Source organism: Pongo abelii, chromosome 8 (assembly GCF_028885655.2).
Source record: "Pongo abelii isolate AG06213 chromosome 8, NHGRI_mPonAbe1-v2.0_pri, whole genome shotgun sequence".
Lineage (NCBI taxonomy): Eukaryota > Metazoa > Chordata > Mammalia > Primates > Hominidae > Pongo > Pongo abelii.
Window position 1 is genome coordinate 132169728 of NC_071993.2, and position 15605 is coordinate 132185332.

At 47.8% G+C, this 15605-nt stretch overlaps 1 protein-coding gene across 22 annotated transcripts in view; it reads right to left on the bottom strand.

Moving 5' to 3' along the window:
* Positions 1 to 15605, bottom strand: part of CTBP2 (C-terminal binding protein 2) — a 173530-nt gene that overhangs the window by 107073 nt on the left and 50852 nt on the right. Inside the window, exon 3 of one of the 22 annotated variants that reach the window (XM_063727808.1) lies at positions 12458 to 12634. The exons of the other annotated variants lie outside the window; for them this stretch is intronic. The gene's annotated coding sequence lies outside the window, so the exon portion shown is untranslated. The remainder of the gene's footprint in view (positions 1 to 12457; positions 12635 to 15605) is intronic. 22 annotated transcript variants of the gene reach the window in all.

Genomic DNA, 15605 nt, shown 5'->3' on the forward strand with positions numbered 1-15605 from the left:
GCAAGTGTGGCAGGGTTGGGTGGCGCTGTCCTGAGGATGCTGATTCAGAAGAAGCTGACCCACAGCCAAGTGTGGCTGAGGTGGAGCTGAGAACAGGAGGTCCCCTGGGGATGACTGCAGCCCCATCTTTTAGGGTAGGTCTCTCAACACACTCACAATTCCCATCCATGTCACTGCTCTGGGAGGAACTTTGACACACACCTAGCAAACAGATCTTGGAAAAAATGAATCCCTAAATGTGAGAAGGTCTCTACTGACAAAGGCAAACAGAGGGGCGTAGGGTCCCAGAAAGCCAAGGTCAATGCCTAAGGCTCTGAATGCAAATACTCAGCATCCACCAGCCCAAACTCAGAAGGCAGCCCCAGCTACCACCAGGCTGCTCTGGAGTCACGCAGCCCAGCCACGCTTCCAAGGGATGTGGTCAAAACAGAAAGACCACCCAGAGCAAGGAGGGCAGGAGGAGCCTCATCTCATCACAGAAAAAGGGATGAAATGAGCCTGGGAACGGCTCCGTTGGTGTCAGGGGTCACCAGGCCCCACCACCAGGAAAAGACAAGAAGAGTCACTACCACATGCTCTGAGGACGCTAGTCCTTCTGGAACTGTGGGCCTCAGAAGGAAGCAGACTAAGGTGCTCCTTCTTCCCACCACTGCACCCCACGTCTGGGTGGCTCCTGCTGACTTTTCGAAGTTGGCAGATGTTTTGTGATGTCCTAACCTCAAAACTAGAACTAGGTGTGTACAGGGACAGGGCCTGGGAATCCAGGCTGGAGCAGACGCTGAGCTTTGCAGACAGCACAGTTTCTGCAGGAAAGTAGTAGGTTTCTCACTGTTTACAAAAGCTCTGTGGTGACTCCAGGTTTAGGCTAAAGATGACCCCACTCAGGATTCACTAAGCCTTGCTAAAGCCCAATGCTCATGAGGTGGGAGGCAGGGGAGTCCTTGCCTCTGCCAGGAAGTCCCACCAAGTCTTCACTCCCTCAGCCCTAATGCAGCCCTTTCTAGGAAGCCCTATGAACTGCACGTCCAAAGGCAAAACAGGAAGGGAGCTCAGGGAGTGGGGGCTCATCTCCTTTCTCTCCGCTCCTTAATACTTAAGGGGTTATTCTTTTGTCCCCTTTGTCAAACGCAAAAAAAGCAAAACACAGCATGCACATGGTTGAAATAAGACATGTTTGCATTCTTGTTCTAAGAGCTCTGGAAACAAAATTCGAGTACTCAATTATGTAGCCCCACTATTAGTTAACACTTCATTACTATACTTCGTATTTCCTTCTCGTCTTTTTTTCTGAGAGTAGGTTAAAGAGAAAGAAGACACTGAACTCTGTTGAACCTACCCCATGGGGGGAAAAAGTCTCAAAGTTATGAAAAGTGAAAAAGAAAACAAAGATGCAAAATAATATAGTGATAAAATCTCTGCATGATTTGAGACTATCACCTCATGAATCTAAAGCTGACTGATCAATACTTCCTATTTCCCAGCTCAGAAGTGGGACGACATCGCTACTTGACTAAGCAGATGGCTAACAACAACCAAGTAAACCCCCTCCCTGCCAAAACAGTTACTGGACACTAGAATGCAGGTTATAGCACGTGGTCATTTACAAAACTAAAAGGTATGAAACTCTCTGCTGAGTCAGGTTGCCTAGACACAGCTCTAACACATTCTCTCACCTAAGATTATCATATACATTAAGGTTTAAAAAAAAGCAAGCCAGCCCAGGTAAGAAATACAAAAGTCTATGCAGCATGAAATAGCTCAAAGAGACTTGTTTGGTGGAATTAACTAGTGGCTTAATGGGGGGGTGGGGGGGAGATGTCTGATATACAAGAGTGCCCCAATTTCTTCAGAGAAATTAACATTTCAATCCTGTTTTTATCTAGAAGTCATTAAACTGTGCAACATGAATTATTGGAACTGTAGCAGCGAATTAACTCTATTCATCAACTAAGTCCAAACATTTTAGAGTGTATCTGTAATGAAAAAATAGCTCTACATTTCTATCTCTTCTCATTAAAGTAAACCAGTTTTCCCTCTCTCAGTATATAAAACTGTCTTCTCTTCACATAATTTATATTACCATAAGCCGGCTCACATTCTAAACTATTACATGCCTCCAATTAATTTTTGCAGCTTTTGCCTGAAAATTTAATGAGATAGTAGTGGATGAACCTGCTGACTCCAGATTATGTGTGTGCTCCCAATATTAATGTTGGCACAATAAAATAATCTGATCCACACCTGACTCAAGCATTTCCCCTCGCTGGGGTATAAAGGTAATATGGAAACCAGGTCCGCTCATTTCAGTCTTTTAAATCCAATTACAAAATTTACTAGTCTCAAATTAAACTGCTCCTACTCATCAACCTGGGAGAAAAGGAGAAAGCAGCAGCACAGTCTAGTTATCCCAACACCATTTCTATCAACACTGCAGGGAACAGTTACGATGGATGACTATTTGTCTAAGGCTTCAGTTCTCTACCGTAGAGGAGAAGTCACAAGCCGCACTCCTCAAAGCCAACCCAAGGAAGCCAGGGCAACCCCCGTGATGAGTACAGGGTACAAGGAAGCCCGTTCTCTGTCCCGCTGCTACAGGTGCGCCTTAGGTGCATGCCTCAGGTGGGGTCCATACCATTCACAATTTGTTTGTACATGTGTGTTAATCTATGTGTGCCTGAGTTCAGACGAATAGGTGAGGGGCATTGGCGACTCTAAGTCTCAATGACAGGCCCTCTGTAGTTCCTACTTTTTGCCAAAGGGTTGAGGTGCAAGCAGAAGGCAAAAAAGGCCGACAAGGCTGGGAGCAGTGGCTTGCGCCTGTAATCCCAGCACAGCACCTTGGGAGGCCAAGGCAGGTGGATCACTTGAGGTCAGGAGTTTGAGATCAGCCTGGCCAACATGGTGAACCCATCTCTACTAAAAGTAGCCGGGCGTGGTGGCGGGCGCCTGTAGTCCCAGCTACTAGGGAGGCTGAGGCAGGAGAATTGCTTGAACCCAGAGGCGGAGATTGCAGTGAGCCGAGATCGCGCCACTGCACTCCAGTCTGGGCGACAGAGCAAGACTCCGTCTCAAAAACCAACCAAACGAAAAACGCCGACAATACCAGTAACAGCAGCAGCAGTCAGTAATCAGTGTTCAGAAAGTGCCTGCTATCCCCGTTTTCTTTTTTTGCCAAGCACTGAGACGGTCCCAGCCATCAGTCCACAGGTGTGTGGACCCAGCACGTGTTCAGCTCTGGGAGTGAATGGAATGGAACTTAGGCAGACTACTCCCAAAATTCCATTCCCTCCCTAGGCTGCTAATGACAATGACACCCACATACACTAGCCCTGGTGGCTGAGAATATAGTAATATCAAGAGAATACACGGTACCCAGCTGCGTGTGGTATATGGGTGGTCCCTAAGGCATCACTTGGTTGATGTGTTTAACAGCCCTTAGGAAGGCCAGGACCTGGGTATTAGCGGGCCATGCTTCCGAGGATGGGGGTTTATGTCCAAAGATGGCCAGAAGACCCCCCTATTCATACCTGTGCCCTGCACCTTCACAGTGCCAATGATGCAGCCTGGGGCTGCTGCTGGTGAACAGAGAGAGAAATGGGAGAGAGAGAGAGACAGACAGACAGAGAGACACCCAGGCCTTGGAGCTGCCCACCCTGTGCTACTTTAGCCTGGAGTCCTGGCTACAGCAAAGACCAAGGGGCTCATTCTGCTCTGGGGCCAACTCCTCCCCACGCCCCCTCCACCCCCACCACTAGGTGTGTGGGGAATGGAACTGCAAAGCTTACAATAAACTCAGCAAGCTCACCTGACTGAGCATTTACCAAGCCAGAAAGCCTCCTTTCCATGCGCTGTTGGTCTGCAAGCATGGAGTCTATAGAGAGACTGGAGAAAAGCCATCATACCAGCACGTGGTCAGGTGCGTTCAGTACACACAGGTTTATACCAACATCTAAACTATTTTAGGAAAAGGCCGTGTAGCAGAACATGCTGGGTGTGCAACTGAAACCTAGACCTAGGTTCAAATCTGACCTCTGTTCTTGCCAAGTGCCAAGAGAAATCAATTAATCCCCCTTATCCATCCAATTTATAGGAATAAAGGTAAATACCTCAACCTTGCAAGGCTGTGCCACACACATAGGACCAATTCAAGCTGTGCAGCGTCTGGCACGCATGCCACATAAGGCTTCCTTTCCGGGGCAACTGGCTGGACCATTCTGGGCCCTCCAGATTAAAAAGGCCCTTTTCAAATTTGCTTTCCTGACCAGAGAAGGCCTGGGACATGAGCCCCAAGCTCCACCACTCAGCCCTCCCTCCAGGTTCACTGAAAGATACCCCCTTCCTGAACTCCAACTGGAGCCATCTCCTTCCACTCCCTTTTCAGGGGGCAGTTTTCAAAGGGTACAATTCCTCACTCTCAATAAAGCAATGCTTCCTGCCTTAGAGAACCATCAACAAGTTTGTATGGAAAATAAGCTTTTGAGTTGTCAAAAACCCATGGCTAAAGGAGAACCCAAATGGTGCCAAGCTACCAGGGGAGGTGGCACCTCCAAGAGTGGCAGAAGGGTCCCAAGGACTGTTCAGACCCATGGTCTCTTTCTCTGGACCCATCACTCCAGCCAGTCTGGTCCAGGCTAGGACGGAGTAGGGATGGGGGTGATAGATAAGACCAGGTCTAGCCAGCCAGGCTCTTCCCAGAACCAACACAATCCCAGCAAACTGTGGCCAGAAGCATCCTCAAAACAGGACTTTGTGCAGGCTCAGATTCAGTCCTAAGGCACCAGAAAAAACAGCCTTAAATTTGACACTGCCAAGCCCTGGGGGGCACACAGAGAGTCTCATCAAGATCACACACAGACTCTGAAAACCTCATATTGAAGAACGGGAGCTATTAACTGTGTTAACGGCATGCACAGATGTTGTCTACATCTAAAAATTCCCAAATACATCAATTTGCATATTATAAAGAATTTACTTCCATTTTCCCTCGACAGATCATAAAGACCAAAATGTAACGCTCAGTTTGAATTGACAAGTGTGTATGGCAGAAGATGCTGTATTAAATGCAGACAACAGTGAAAGAAAATGGTATTTGATGACTGGCCACCCAATTCTCAGAGTACAATGTCAAAAGCCAGAAATCCATTTATTTAGTAACCAAAGCTCAACAACACACAAGTCACTTGGGCTCTGGTAAGGGAAGTTCTACCATCTGCACTTGGTAATTCCACTGTTCCACTCATTTCCTAGGTAAGATACTGGGAGCATGTGTGGAAAAGCAAGACAAGGCTAGAACCCAGGGGCAAATACACGTGCACACACGTACACAAATCAAAGGAACATTTTTGGGAAAAAAAAATTTAATTTTTAAGCAAAAATAAAAGAAGGCATAACAACATTCTTATGTGCTGAAATTCTAAGCATGTCTTTACTTGTATGTTTAGAAATGATCCTTTTACAGGAAGGAAGGGCTGCAGGAGATAAGGATGAGAGGAAAAACGCCAATAACATAAAACTAAAATTAAGTTAATAGATGCAGAGTTATCCTTCTTCCCATTCTTCCAGAATCCTCTTCCTAGATTGCAAATCAAAATCTGCATTTAAATAGAATATTTTTAGTGTGGGAAAGAGAAAGCCCTAGGGCACAAAGGTATTGCATTCAGGATCTATGGGCACAATATTGTATTTTAAATGAGATGAAGAATTTTGAAATTTACTGAATATATTACATATTCCAAATTGTCTTGTTATTACTACTATTTTTACTAAATTCTTCTATCCTAATAGGTGTTTCTCTTTTATGGCCAAAACTTTTAATAAAAGTAGTGTGATATTACATCATTCTATCAATTTAATCTTGAGAAAAGATTACACGATCCAGGGATCTTATAAGCTGTGGGCTCTGATAATTCCAGCCATTATTCAGTGCGAAATTCAAACAGTCTGAATTCATTAACATTGGTTGTTACAAATCTGCATTTTTAGACTTTGCCATAAAATGCAGGAGTCCAGACCCAGTGACCTGAATCTAACTGCCTTTCATGTGAAGTGGCCGTGTTCCCGGCCTCTCCCAGTGTGGCTCTCGGCCTCTCCCAGTGTGGCTCTCGAGAGAAAGCCTCATGTCTTCGTCCTCTCCATGGCTGGCCTCAGGCTCTTTGGTCACACTTACTGTTCAGGCAAATTGCAGAGACCTCAAGCCATTTAAAGGAGTAGAGACGTGTTCCCAGGAAAGGATGTCCATTAGGAAACAGATGTCCAGGTGGGCATAGGAGCAGGTGCAGCAGCATGGCTGTACCTCGCCTTGGCTGCGGCTGGGATCAGCACACCCTCACAACTAAAACCCCAACGCGTGACATTTGGGAAAGGCTTCAGGGAAACCCCAAACCTTTCACTGCTTGATAGAAAAACATTACTACCTGGTCGACGGGCAAGGAGTGAGCATCCTACATCCCAAGTGCCAGGAGGAAGACAGAACCTTCAGGAACACAGTAGACCTTCATGAGCAAGAAAGGTTTGAATTCCCTTCGTCTTGCATCTAAATGTTCATTGCAACATAGACCACAGGTACTGGCTTGGAGAGATGCAACCTGTACTACCTCCTCCTCCAGCCCAGGCAGGCAAGCAGGGCATCTCCCACATGCTAAGCCTTTGGCTGTGTGCATTTACTGCTGCTACTGCAGCAATCACTTTTGGGTGTGTACATACATTCATGGGGTACAAGTGGAATTTTCTACATCCATACACTGCATTGTGGCGAAGTCAGGGCCTTCAGTGCCTCAATCGCTGAAGCAATGCACATTGTACCCACCAAGCCACCTCTCATCAGCCCCCCTCGTCAGTCCCCATGATGTCATTCCACACTCAGCAGTCATTCTTGACTAAGCTGTTAACATGTACCAGGTACCTGTTAAGCCCCGTTCAGTACTGTTTCATTGAATCCCCACAACTCTGAGATTAAGCACTACTATCTGCTGCATTTGCAAGAGGGGGAAACTGAGGCACTAGGCTCAGAGGGGCATAGTTTGCCCAAGGTCAACACCATCAGAGGAGGACAAGGTCAAGTTGCAAGCATTTTTTGGCCATACCATGAGGACCCTGCCCTCCTGCCATCACCAAGGCCAGGACCAAGTCCTGTGCAATTAGAATCATTACCTTCCCCTTGCAAACATCAGGAGGAAGTGCCAGAGCCACTGGGGCTGCTGGAGGGAGTGACTGTTATGACGCAATTCCATGCTGAAGAATTCCTCCTGGCCACGTCAAACTCTGCTTCAATCTGCTCTGTTTAAACACACAAGCAGAGAGGGCTTTCCGGCCTTCAGCAGGCCTCTGCAGTGCTGCCACTTAAGCCCAGGGTTTGCAGGGGGGTGGGGATCAGAGCACAAATCAATGTGAGTCCTCCTTCCCAGAGGAAGCTGCAGCCCTGTGTCATGGTTTAGAGGTCATCTTCTGCTGTAATGAGGGAGTGGCAGTGAGTTTCAATTGAACTATGAAAAGCCAGGAGGACTGTACTCTCATCAAAGTGAAGGTTTTTTTGTTTTTTTTTTTTTAACAAATGTGGGACTGGGGCCGGCAGTTACACATGCAGGAAACAACAGCTTCCAGGCCTCTGAAGGTGAGCAAAGCAGCAGCCACCATGCTGGGTCCTTGAAGAAATTTGATACAGAAGCCATCTGAGCTTTGTCTCGAGGAACCTAGGCCTACAGGACTTGCAGAGCCAGTGGGCCTTCTTGCTGTCCTCATCATCCCAGCTTGGATGTAGTCAGGTCGGCTGAACCACATTATCCCTCACCTACGAGGCTGCTGCAAGTGTGGCACCCACAGGTGGCAGGAGAGTACAGCTGGGTCCCCACACCCTACCTGCATGGGTTTAGACTCCCTGCCCTACTTGCACGAAGGAGAGGTGGGGGCATGACTTCACTTCCCTGCGGTGGAAAGCTCAAGAACACGGCGTGATTATCTCAGAACATGCACACCTCCTCTGAACAGGTAATATAACATGCTGGGTTGCCTTCTGTCTGCAGAAAACACTCCCAGCTAACACAGAACCAACCCAGCCTTCCAGACAGCTGCTGCGATGCGCTCCTACATGTGCCCAGCCCACTCCACACCCCGCTGGCCCCACTGCAGCCTAGATTCATTCATTCAAAAAATTACTTCTGGGGCATCTACAATATGCAGGCCATGCACAGAATTAAGGGGACAATGAGCTCAAGGAGCTAGCTCTGCTTCAGGGAGCTGCAGAAATCACTCTGGAAGGTTCTATGTTTGTAGTCAGAGTCCTGACCTTTAGTCCAAGTCCATTTACAACACTTTTTAACTTCCCCTGATACAGGAGTCAGAAGGCTCAGGAAGTCAGAAGAGACACCCTTGGCTGCTGTACTAAGAGGGACTGAAGACTCCCACCAGACAACAGGCCACCCAGGCAGAGGGAGCCCAAATGCTCACAGGAAAGCCAACCCCAGGAGGTACAGATGCTGTGACATGCAGAAGTGACATGCCTCGAGCAGCTGGAGCCAAGGTCTCCCAGGACACAGGCGCCATCCATGCCCCCCAGGTGTCCCACCACCGCAGAAGCGGGTGACAGGGAGGACTCACTTGCCATGACCAGCTGAACCAAGGGGTATATCCTGCAAACCTGCATTGTCCGGGAAAGAGGCAAGCTTCCTCCAGGAAAGGGCGCAAGCCTGTCCCACAGCTCTGGGACCCTCCTGTAAACACCCTCCCACCCCTGCTGAAGAGCCTCTCCCCCTACATCCCTGAGGAAACTGATCACCCAAGCTGAATTCTTCAAGGAGTTGCAGGTTACACCCTACCCACAACAACAAAGGTTTCCTTTGAGTTAAACAATGTATAGCTGAACCGGAAGAGGGAAGGTGACCACGGGAAAGGTATTGCATTACAAGGCTCAGGAATTCGATATCTTCACCAGCAATTCTCGTTTTCCACAAATCCCTATTAAAAGACAGCACAGTACCGTTCCCAGAAATCAAGGCTCACACTACGTGGAGCTGACTGGATGCTCACAGGGACATTTGATCCCAGTGGCCTGGAGAAAGGATGGAACGGGAGGACCCTGTGCGGGCGCCATTGTTGTTCATCAGTATACATTTATAAAGAAACGGAAATTAAACACTGTCATCAGACGCTCTGAACTGCTGCTCATCCACGGCTGTGTTTTTTCATCCTCCCACATTAACATTTCCCCCTAATGTTCTATCTTTTTGCCATATATAATTAATTTTAACAGCTTCTGCAACTTCCCCACAGGTTGTTGCTGTTTCTTTTAAACAGTATACTGCTGAGAAATTGATTTGTTTGCTCCGCGTGCCTGAAGAAACCACATTATGAAATATGTATAAATGTCACTGTTCAGGCTGCTTCTCAGGATAAGTGCAGAAAAACGTTCCATTTTACCTCCTTACACAGGAGTCCACTCACGGAAGCTACTCGCATGTATTACCCGTGTGCTCACACACAAATGCTGATGAATTACGCAGCATTTTCTTTGAAAACCTCCTATTTATCCTTAACTGGTACAAGGCTAGGGGAATCATCTTAATTGCTACGTGGAAAGAATGAATTGCAAAAGCATTCAGTCGACCAAGAAGACTTTATTTTTAACAGCATGGGGCCAGGTGGAAGTTGCCAAGTTTGCCAAAAATAAATGAATCAACCAATCAATAAAGCAAATGTGTTCAGCTGGTGTTAAATGAACGCCTGGGAAGAAGGAAGCCACAGGCAGCACGTCCTTCTTTCTCCTCTTTTCCCGCCCCCACCCCTGTGAAAACACCAGGCCCGAGGACACGAGGGTCATGGGAATTCTCAGCCATTTCCTACATCGTTACTTTTATTTATTTATTAATTTATTTGAGACAGGGTCTGCCTCTGTCACTCAGGCTAAGTAGAGGGGTGTGACCACAGTGCACTGCAGACGTGAGCTCCCAGGCTCACACAATCTGGCCACCTAGGCATAGGCAGGCGCCGCCACCTGGCCGATTTTTAAAAAAATTTTCTGGAGATGGGGTCTCCCTCTGTTGCCCAAGGCTGAGTGCAGTGGTGCAATCATGGCTCCCCGCAGCCTTGACCCCCCAGGCTCACACAATCCTTCCACCCAGCTACTCTGGAACCGGAGGACCACAGATACACACCACCACCTGGCTGATTTTTAAAAAAAATTTTTTTATAGAGATGGGGTCTCGCTATGTTGCCCAGGCTGGTCTCAAACTCCTGGGCTCAAGGGATCTACCCTCCTTGGCCTAAATCATTACTTTAGAAAATGCATCCAATTTTCTGCTCCTTCAACAATGGTCAAAATTCAGATCCAGATACTAAATCCTAAAATTACTGCAAGTAACCAGGATCTTGCACTTCTGAGCTATTTTATCAGCATTTGCAGCTGGGGGAGCTGCTCTAAGTTGAAACTAATGCCCCTTTACACTTGAACCTGGGCAGATCCCTCAAGCTTCAGTGAAATGGTGTGTGTCCTTCCATAAAGACCAACTGAAACTGCTTAAAACCAAGACCATGTTTAAAAAAAAAAGTTATTGGTCTAATGCATTCTAAGAGTATTAATAAAATCAGCAATGGTAACACATAAATGTTAAGCAAAAATATTTACAGAAAGAAATAACCTTTTCCTCCGCCACTAATCACACCCAGGAACACTTGATTAGTAAGCCAACATTTTAATAAGAGAAAGCTCACTTCCCTGCCTACTCATCTGCACATCGGCATCTCACATCGGCATCTACGCCCCAGCCTGAAACTTGACAGTAAACAGAATATACCACCACTCCCTTCAACAAGTGAGGCTCTGGCCCTGCTGCTTGCTCCATCCACTCCTTCCCACTCTTCTTGCCTTTAACAAACACGTGCTCCAAGCCTCAGAGGAATCAGCCGCTGACCCATGTCTCTGGCTGTCCCACACAACAGGGCTGCCATCCCTCAGTTCAGTGGCCAGGCCTGTCTGGGGCACAGGGGGGTCTCCACCAGGGCTGGCTGTTGAGGGATAGCAGACGCCCGTTCTCTGCACACTGCCACACTCTCAGGGGCAAGATGCAGCCCATGTGTGGCCCCACTTCACATGGACCAAGTGCTCTTCCTCCCACACCCCTGGGGTGGGACGGTACCATGACAAACCTGAGAAACCTTCCAGGAATATCAAAGACCCTGGGAAGTCATCTTCACTATAAAGGGACCCTGCAATATTTGGGAAGCCAGGCTCACTACCACAGTGTTTCTGGAAAGGTTTCCACCAGCAAGGGACGCGGTGCGGCCTGAGTTTGGGGTTGCTTCATCAGCAGCTGAATACCAGATATACCTAAGGCCACACGTGCCGGCAGGTGGATCTGTGCGTCAAGTTCTTCAGTAACAAAACGGAGGTCTTGGCAAGGGTATGAGGATCATGGAAAGAGAAGCGGACACCACGTCTCCAATTCCCAGCATAATGTCACTCAGTGGCAACAGAGACTCCTGGCCCCGCCAGGAGTGACAGGTAAGTGTGGCCACCATCCTACAGAGGCCCTGCTCGGAGGTACCCCTCCAGCAAAGGAGCAACTCAGCAGGAACCCACCCAGGCCGGCCACACAGTTTTGACACGTGGGTCACAGAGGGAAAATTCAGGCCTTCTGCCTCGTCTCTTCCTCCCTACTTTGCAAATCCACTCTGATGAGAACCAGCAGCCGGGGTGGCGCAGGAAGCGGAAAAGAACAGTAACAGCAGAAAGCCAAACTTACCAGAATAGAGGGCGTCACCCCTGTGTGACCCTGGACCCATGCAGACGCTAAAACAAAAAGAAGGGGAATGGACGGGGTGATCTCTCCATCCCTACTTGGGAGGCCACACTAGGTTGTTGAGATGCTCAGGAGAAAAGAACAAAGGCTGAATCAATGCCTCCCATTTATCCTTGGGGGGTGGAGGGAGGCTGGGATTCCGAAGCACAACTCACATCCAGAAGGCACAGGAATAAAATCCAAGCAAGAACCAAGAGCTTCAGCGGGGGCCCCTCCTCTCCTACTCGGAAGGCTGGCTAAAGTTTCGCTGGCATCTTCCCCACTGCCCCACCTCAGCCTCCTGTTTCTCACCTAGAGAACCCCAGAGATGAAAGGCCCTGTGGATCTTCCTCTGGTTTGTGGTTTCGGATGTTGGCAGTCTTGCTTCCGGCCCAAACACTGGAGCAGGATCACACGGCCCTAAGCAAAGGCCCCACGGATGCATGCAGGCCAGGAGCTCAGGAGGCCAAGGGCCCGAAGGACCCTGGGGGCCACACACTGGGACCAGAGTGGCACAGTGGCCATGGCCCAACACCCCCACCACTTTACAACCACTGACAATCAGACCCCAAGGTTTAGGTATGTGTTTCCAGAGTAATTCAATACTTTCCTTCTGTTTTTCATGGAAAAAAGATATCTGTCCTGCCAGAAGCAGGCTAGAGGAACAATGATCAGGAAGATGACCTCACCTAGGTGGCCTGCTACAGCTACAACTCAGATGGAAATCCAGCCTGGTTCCCACAGCAGATCAAGGCAAACCCCTCTTCTACCACCAAGCACACTGAGTTTCCAGCACTGTGTCACCTCAGACTGTCTTTCCCAGAGGCCTTGGTAGGCAGGTCAAGCTTCTATATCATCCTGGAGATCTGTCAAAATACATAACACAGCATGCATGGCAGCCGGAAACAGTCCTATCTTTGCAAAACCACAGCTGCAACTGTTCTACCACCATTTTACATAATATGATAAAAGTTAAGGGATTTGATTTGCATTCCCACTCATTTATGAGCATTTAACCAAGAACACTTTTTCTGCGACACTTTTGCTAAAAAAGGTAATTGGGTACTGCGGCAAATATTAATGCTTAATAACAAAATGGTACTAAAAAAAACCATGACCCAACTGAAGTGATGGAGAACGGTCTTTTTCCAGGAGAAGCCAGCAAAGCCATCTGGCATGTTGAGCTTTCATTCTGACAAGTAGCAACATACAGAACAGATAGTAAAAGCAGAACATGCATCTGATCTAAATTTAGCACGTCACTATTCATTATTGAGAGAACGAGCCTCTAGTTAGGAGAAGGCTGAAGTGTTTGACGTCAAGTTACTAAAAGAGACGGCCATAAACCAAAATATTAAGTCTAGCACAACAGGAATGAGATGCTTTTTAAATTAGGACATGCGAAAGAAAATACTAAGAGGGCAAAAATGATGTATAAATGGCTCTAGGGCCTCACGGATTCACCATTACCCCTGACGGTGTCACATGATTTTCACCTACCTCCTTCTCCTCTGCCCACATTTTAAAAGATGTGTCTAGACCAGAGATCTCAACAGGTGGGCTCTGGTTGAAATCCATATGTGGTCCTTACTTTGGTTACAATCCCACATGACTTCCTTGTGTTGCTGCGTGCGGACAGCAGGCAGAGCTGGTTACAACTCCCTGGGCATGGTGACGTTCCACAGAGCAGAAAGTCTGAGAGCAAACACACACGCCTTCTGGGGCGTGAGAATTCCACCGCGAGAGTATCTGCAAGTGGTCAGGGGAGAAGTTTTATCCTGGTTCTGGGCGGGGGGGCGGGGGGGCAGGTGGGCCAATGGGGCCACACTCAATGTGTGCATGGGCTGTGGACACCATGAGCCATTGTCACGGCACAGTGACCATGCTCCAGTGACGGCCAGCTCCAGTACCACACCAAGTCTCTTAAGCTCTTCCAAAGTGCTATAAAAAACTCTTACCCAAAAGGATGCCAAAAATACAGGAATGGTGGGAACCCCACATAAGGGTAAGTGTCTTGAGTCTGCTCAGCACTCAGGAAACATTTGTTAACAGGAAGCGTGTCACAATTTCATTCTGGTTCTGGATGCATTTGGAGAATGTTAACTCATCTGTCTGAGATGGAGATCACTGCTAAACAGGATCCCAGAGTGGCTCTGGTTATTAGACTGAGTCAAATGAAAATGCCCTCATTCAACCATTTTTTATATTAAAAAAGTCCATTTCATCCTTATACACCAAGTTCCCACATCCTTCTGTTTAGAGAAAATGATTTCCAACACTGAAATGAGCATCTATGAAACATACTGATGGTCCATCCAGCTGAGATGCTCCCAGGTAGGCAGGGCCTGGTACTTGTCTGGGTGAAAGAGCGTGGATGTCCGACATGGCCAGTTCCATGGTGTCCAACTGGAAACATCACCATGACCCAACCCACTGAAAACATCTTCGGACCCAGCACCCAACACTGGAACTATCTCTGCCAATCCCAGGCCCAAGGTGACTTTGTCTCTGCCTGAGAAACCTGGGCAGATTCTGGCACACAGGTCTCTCTGAGAGAGTGAGAGCCAGAAAAGCAAGCAACGTTTGTCCTGAAAGGCTGAACTGAATAAGGCTGTGAGTGGCGGTCCTGACCTCCCTCAGGTTTCCACCAAAGAACATTCCACCATACTTCCAGTTCCTCATCGTCCTCAATGCTAAGAGCCTTAACTGTTCAAAGATGACTGAGGGGCCCCTCTCATACATAACTCAACTCGAGCTTCACGCTCTGCTATGGCCTTTGGCCCAGCAAAGCCCTGTCAGAGCACTCCCAGGAAAGGGTTCTGAATTTCTACATCAAATTCAAGCTTAAAGGGTGGGGAGGGTCCTGGGTACCAGCCCAATCCACCTGTTCGATTCACAGATAAGGCTTCCAAGTGCCAGCAGAGGCCACTTGCTCAGTCACCAAGCTGGTAAGCAATATTTGGAGGTCTAGGTCTGGGTCAGCTACCTCAGTTTCCCCAGCTAGATCTACTTTATGGAGAAAAGGAAGCGACACACAGAGATCCTTTCCTGATCCTACAACCCGCTGTGCTGCTTAGGTTCAAGCAGATTCAGCTTGGCCCCCTCAGGTGGTTGCCCATGTGTGCCCATGGGCTCGAAGTCTCTAACTGCCTCCAGCAACTCAGGAAGCCAGGCCTGAGGGCCTGGTCACAAACTTACACCTCTCTGGGAACCAAAGCTAGTCCCCTCAAGGCTCTGCTAGGAGTGTGACAGGTGAGAGAGACAGGACACAACTGGCCAGTGGTTTCCCTTGCTTTTGAATGACGTTGTTACCTCACGGAGAAAACATTTTTTTAAAAAAGCAAGATTAAAATCAATTCCATCAGAGAAGCTGCCACTTTGAGACTTTAAGAAAGATCCAGGTTTTGTGAAAAATGGCTAAAGACATGCCGAAATGAAACTTAGAATCCCAAAACCCTGCTACGGTCGAAGGATTGAACTCCATCCATCAATGAGTGTGGTCGGGATTGAATGCTCATCTCAGCCTGCACCCACATTCCCAATCTACTCCCCCAGAAAAATCATGGTATATTCAAGACATCCTAGAGGCTGGTAACACTAAAAGCCTAAGCTGACTGAAGAGGTGCCAGCATCCACAAGCCGCCTTCTTCCTAAAGACATCCATCTACCACTTATGACTGACTTGGGGTGTCATGAGATGGTTTCTCTAATTCATTTTTATTCTTTTTAATTAATACATCGAGAAATCCTAACACTATTTCCATTCTGACTTGAGTTTCGTTGTAGTATAATTTCCGTTGACTTATCTCTATAGCAGCAGCAGCAGCAAAAATCACT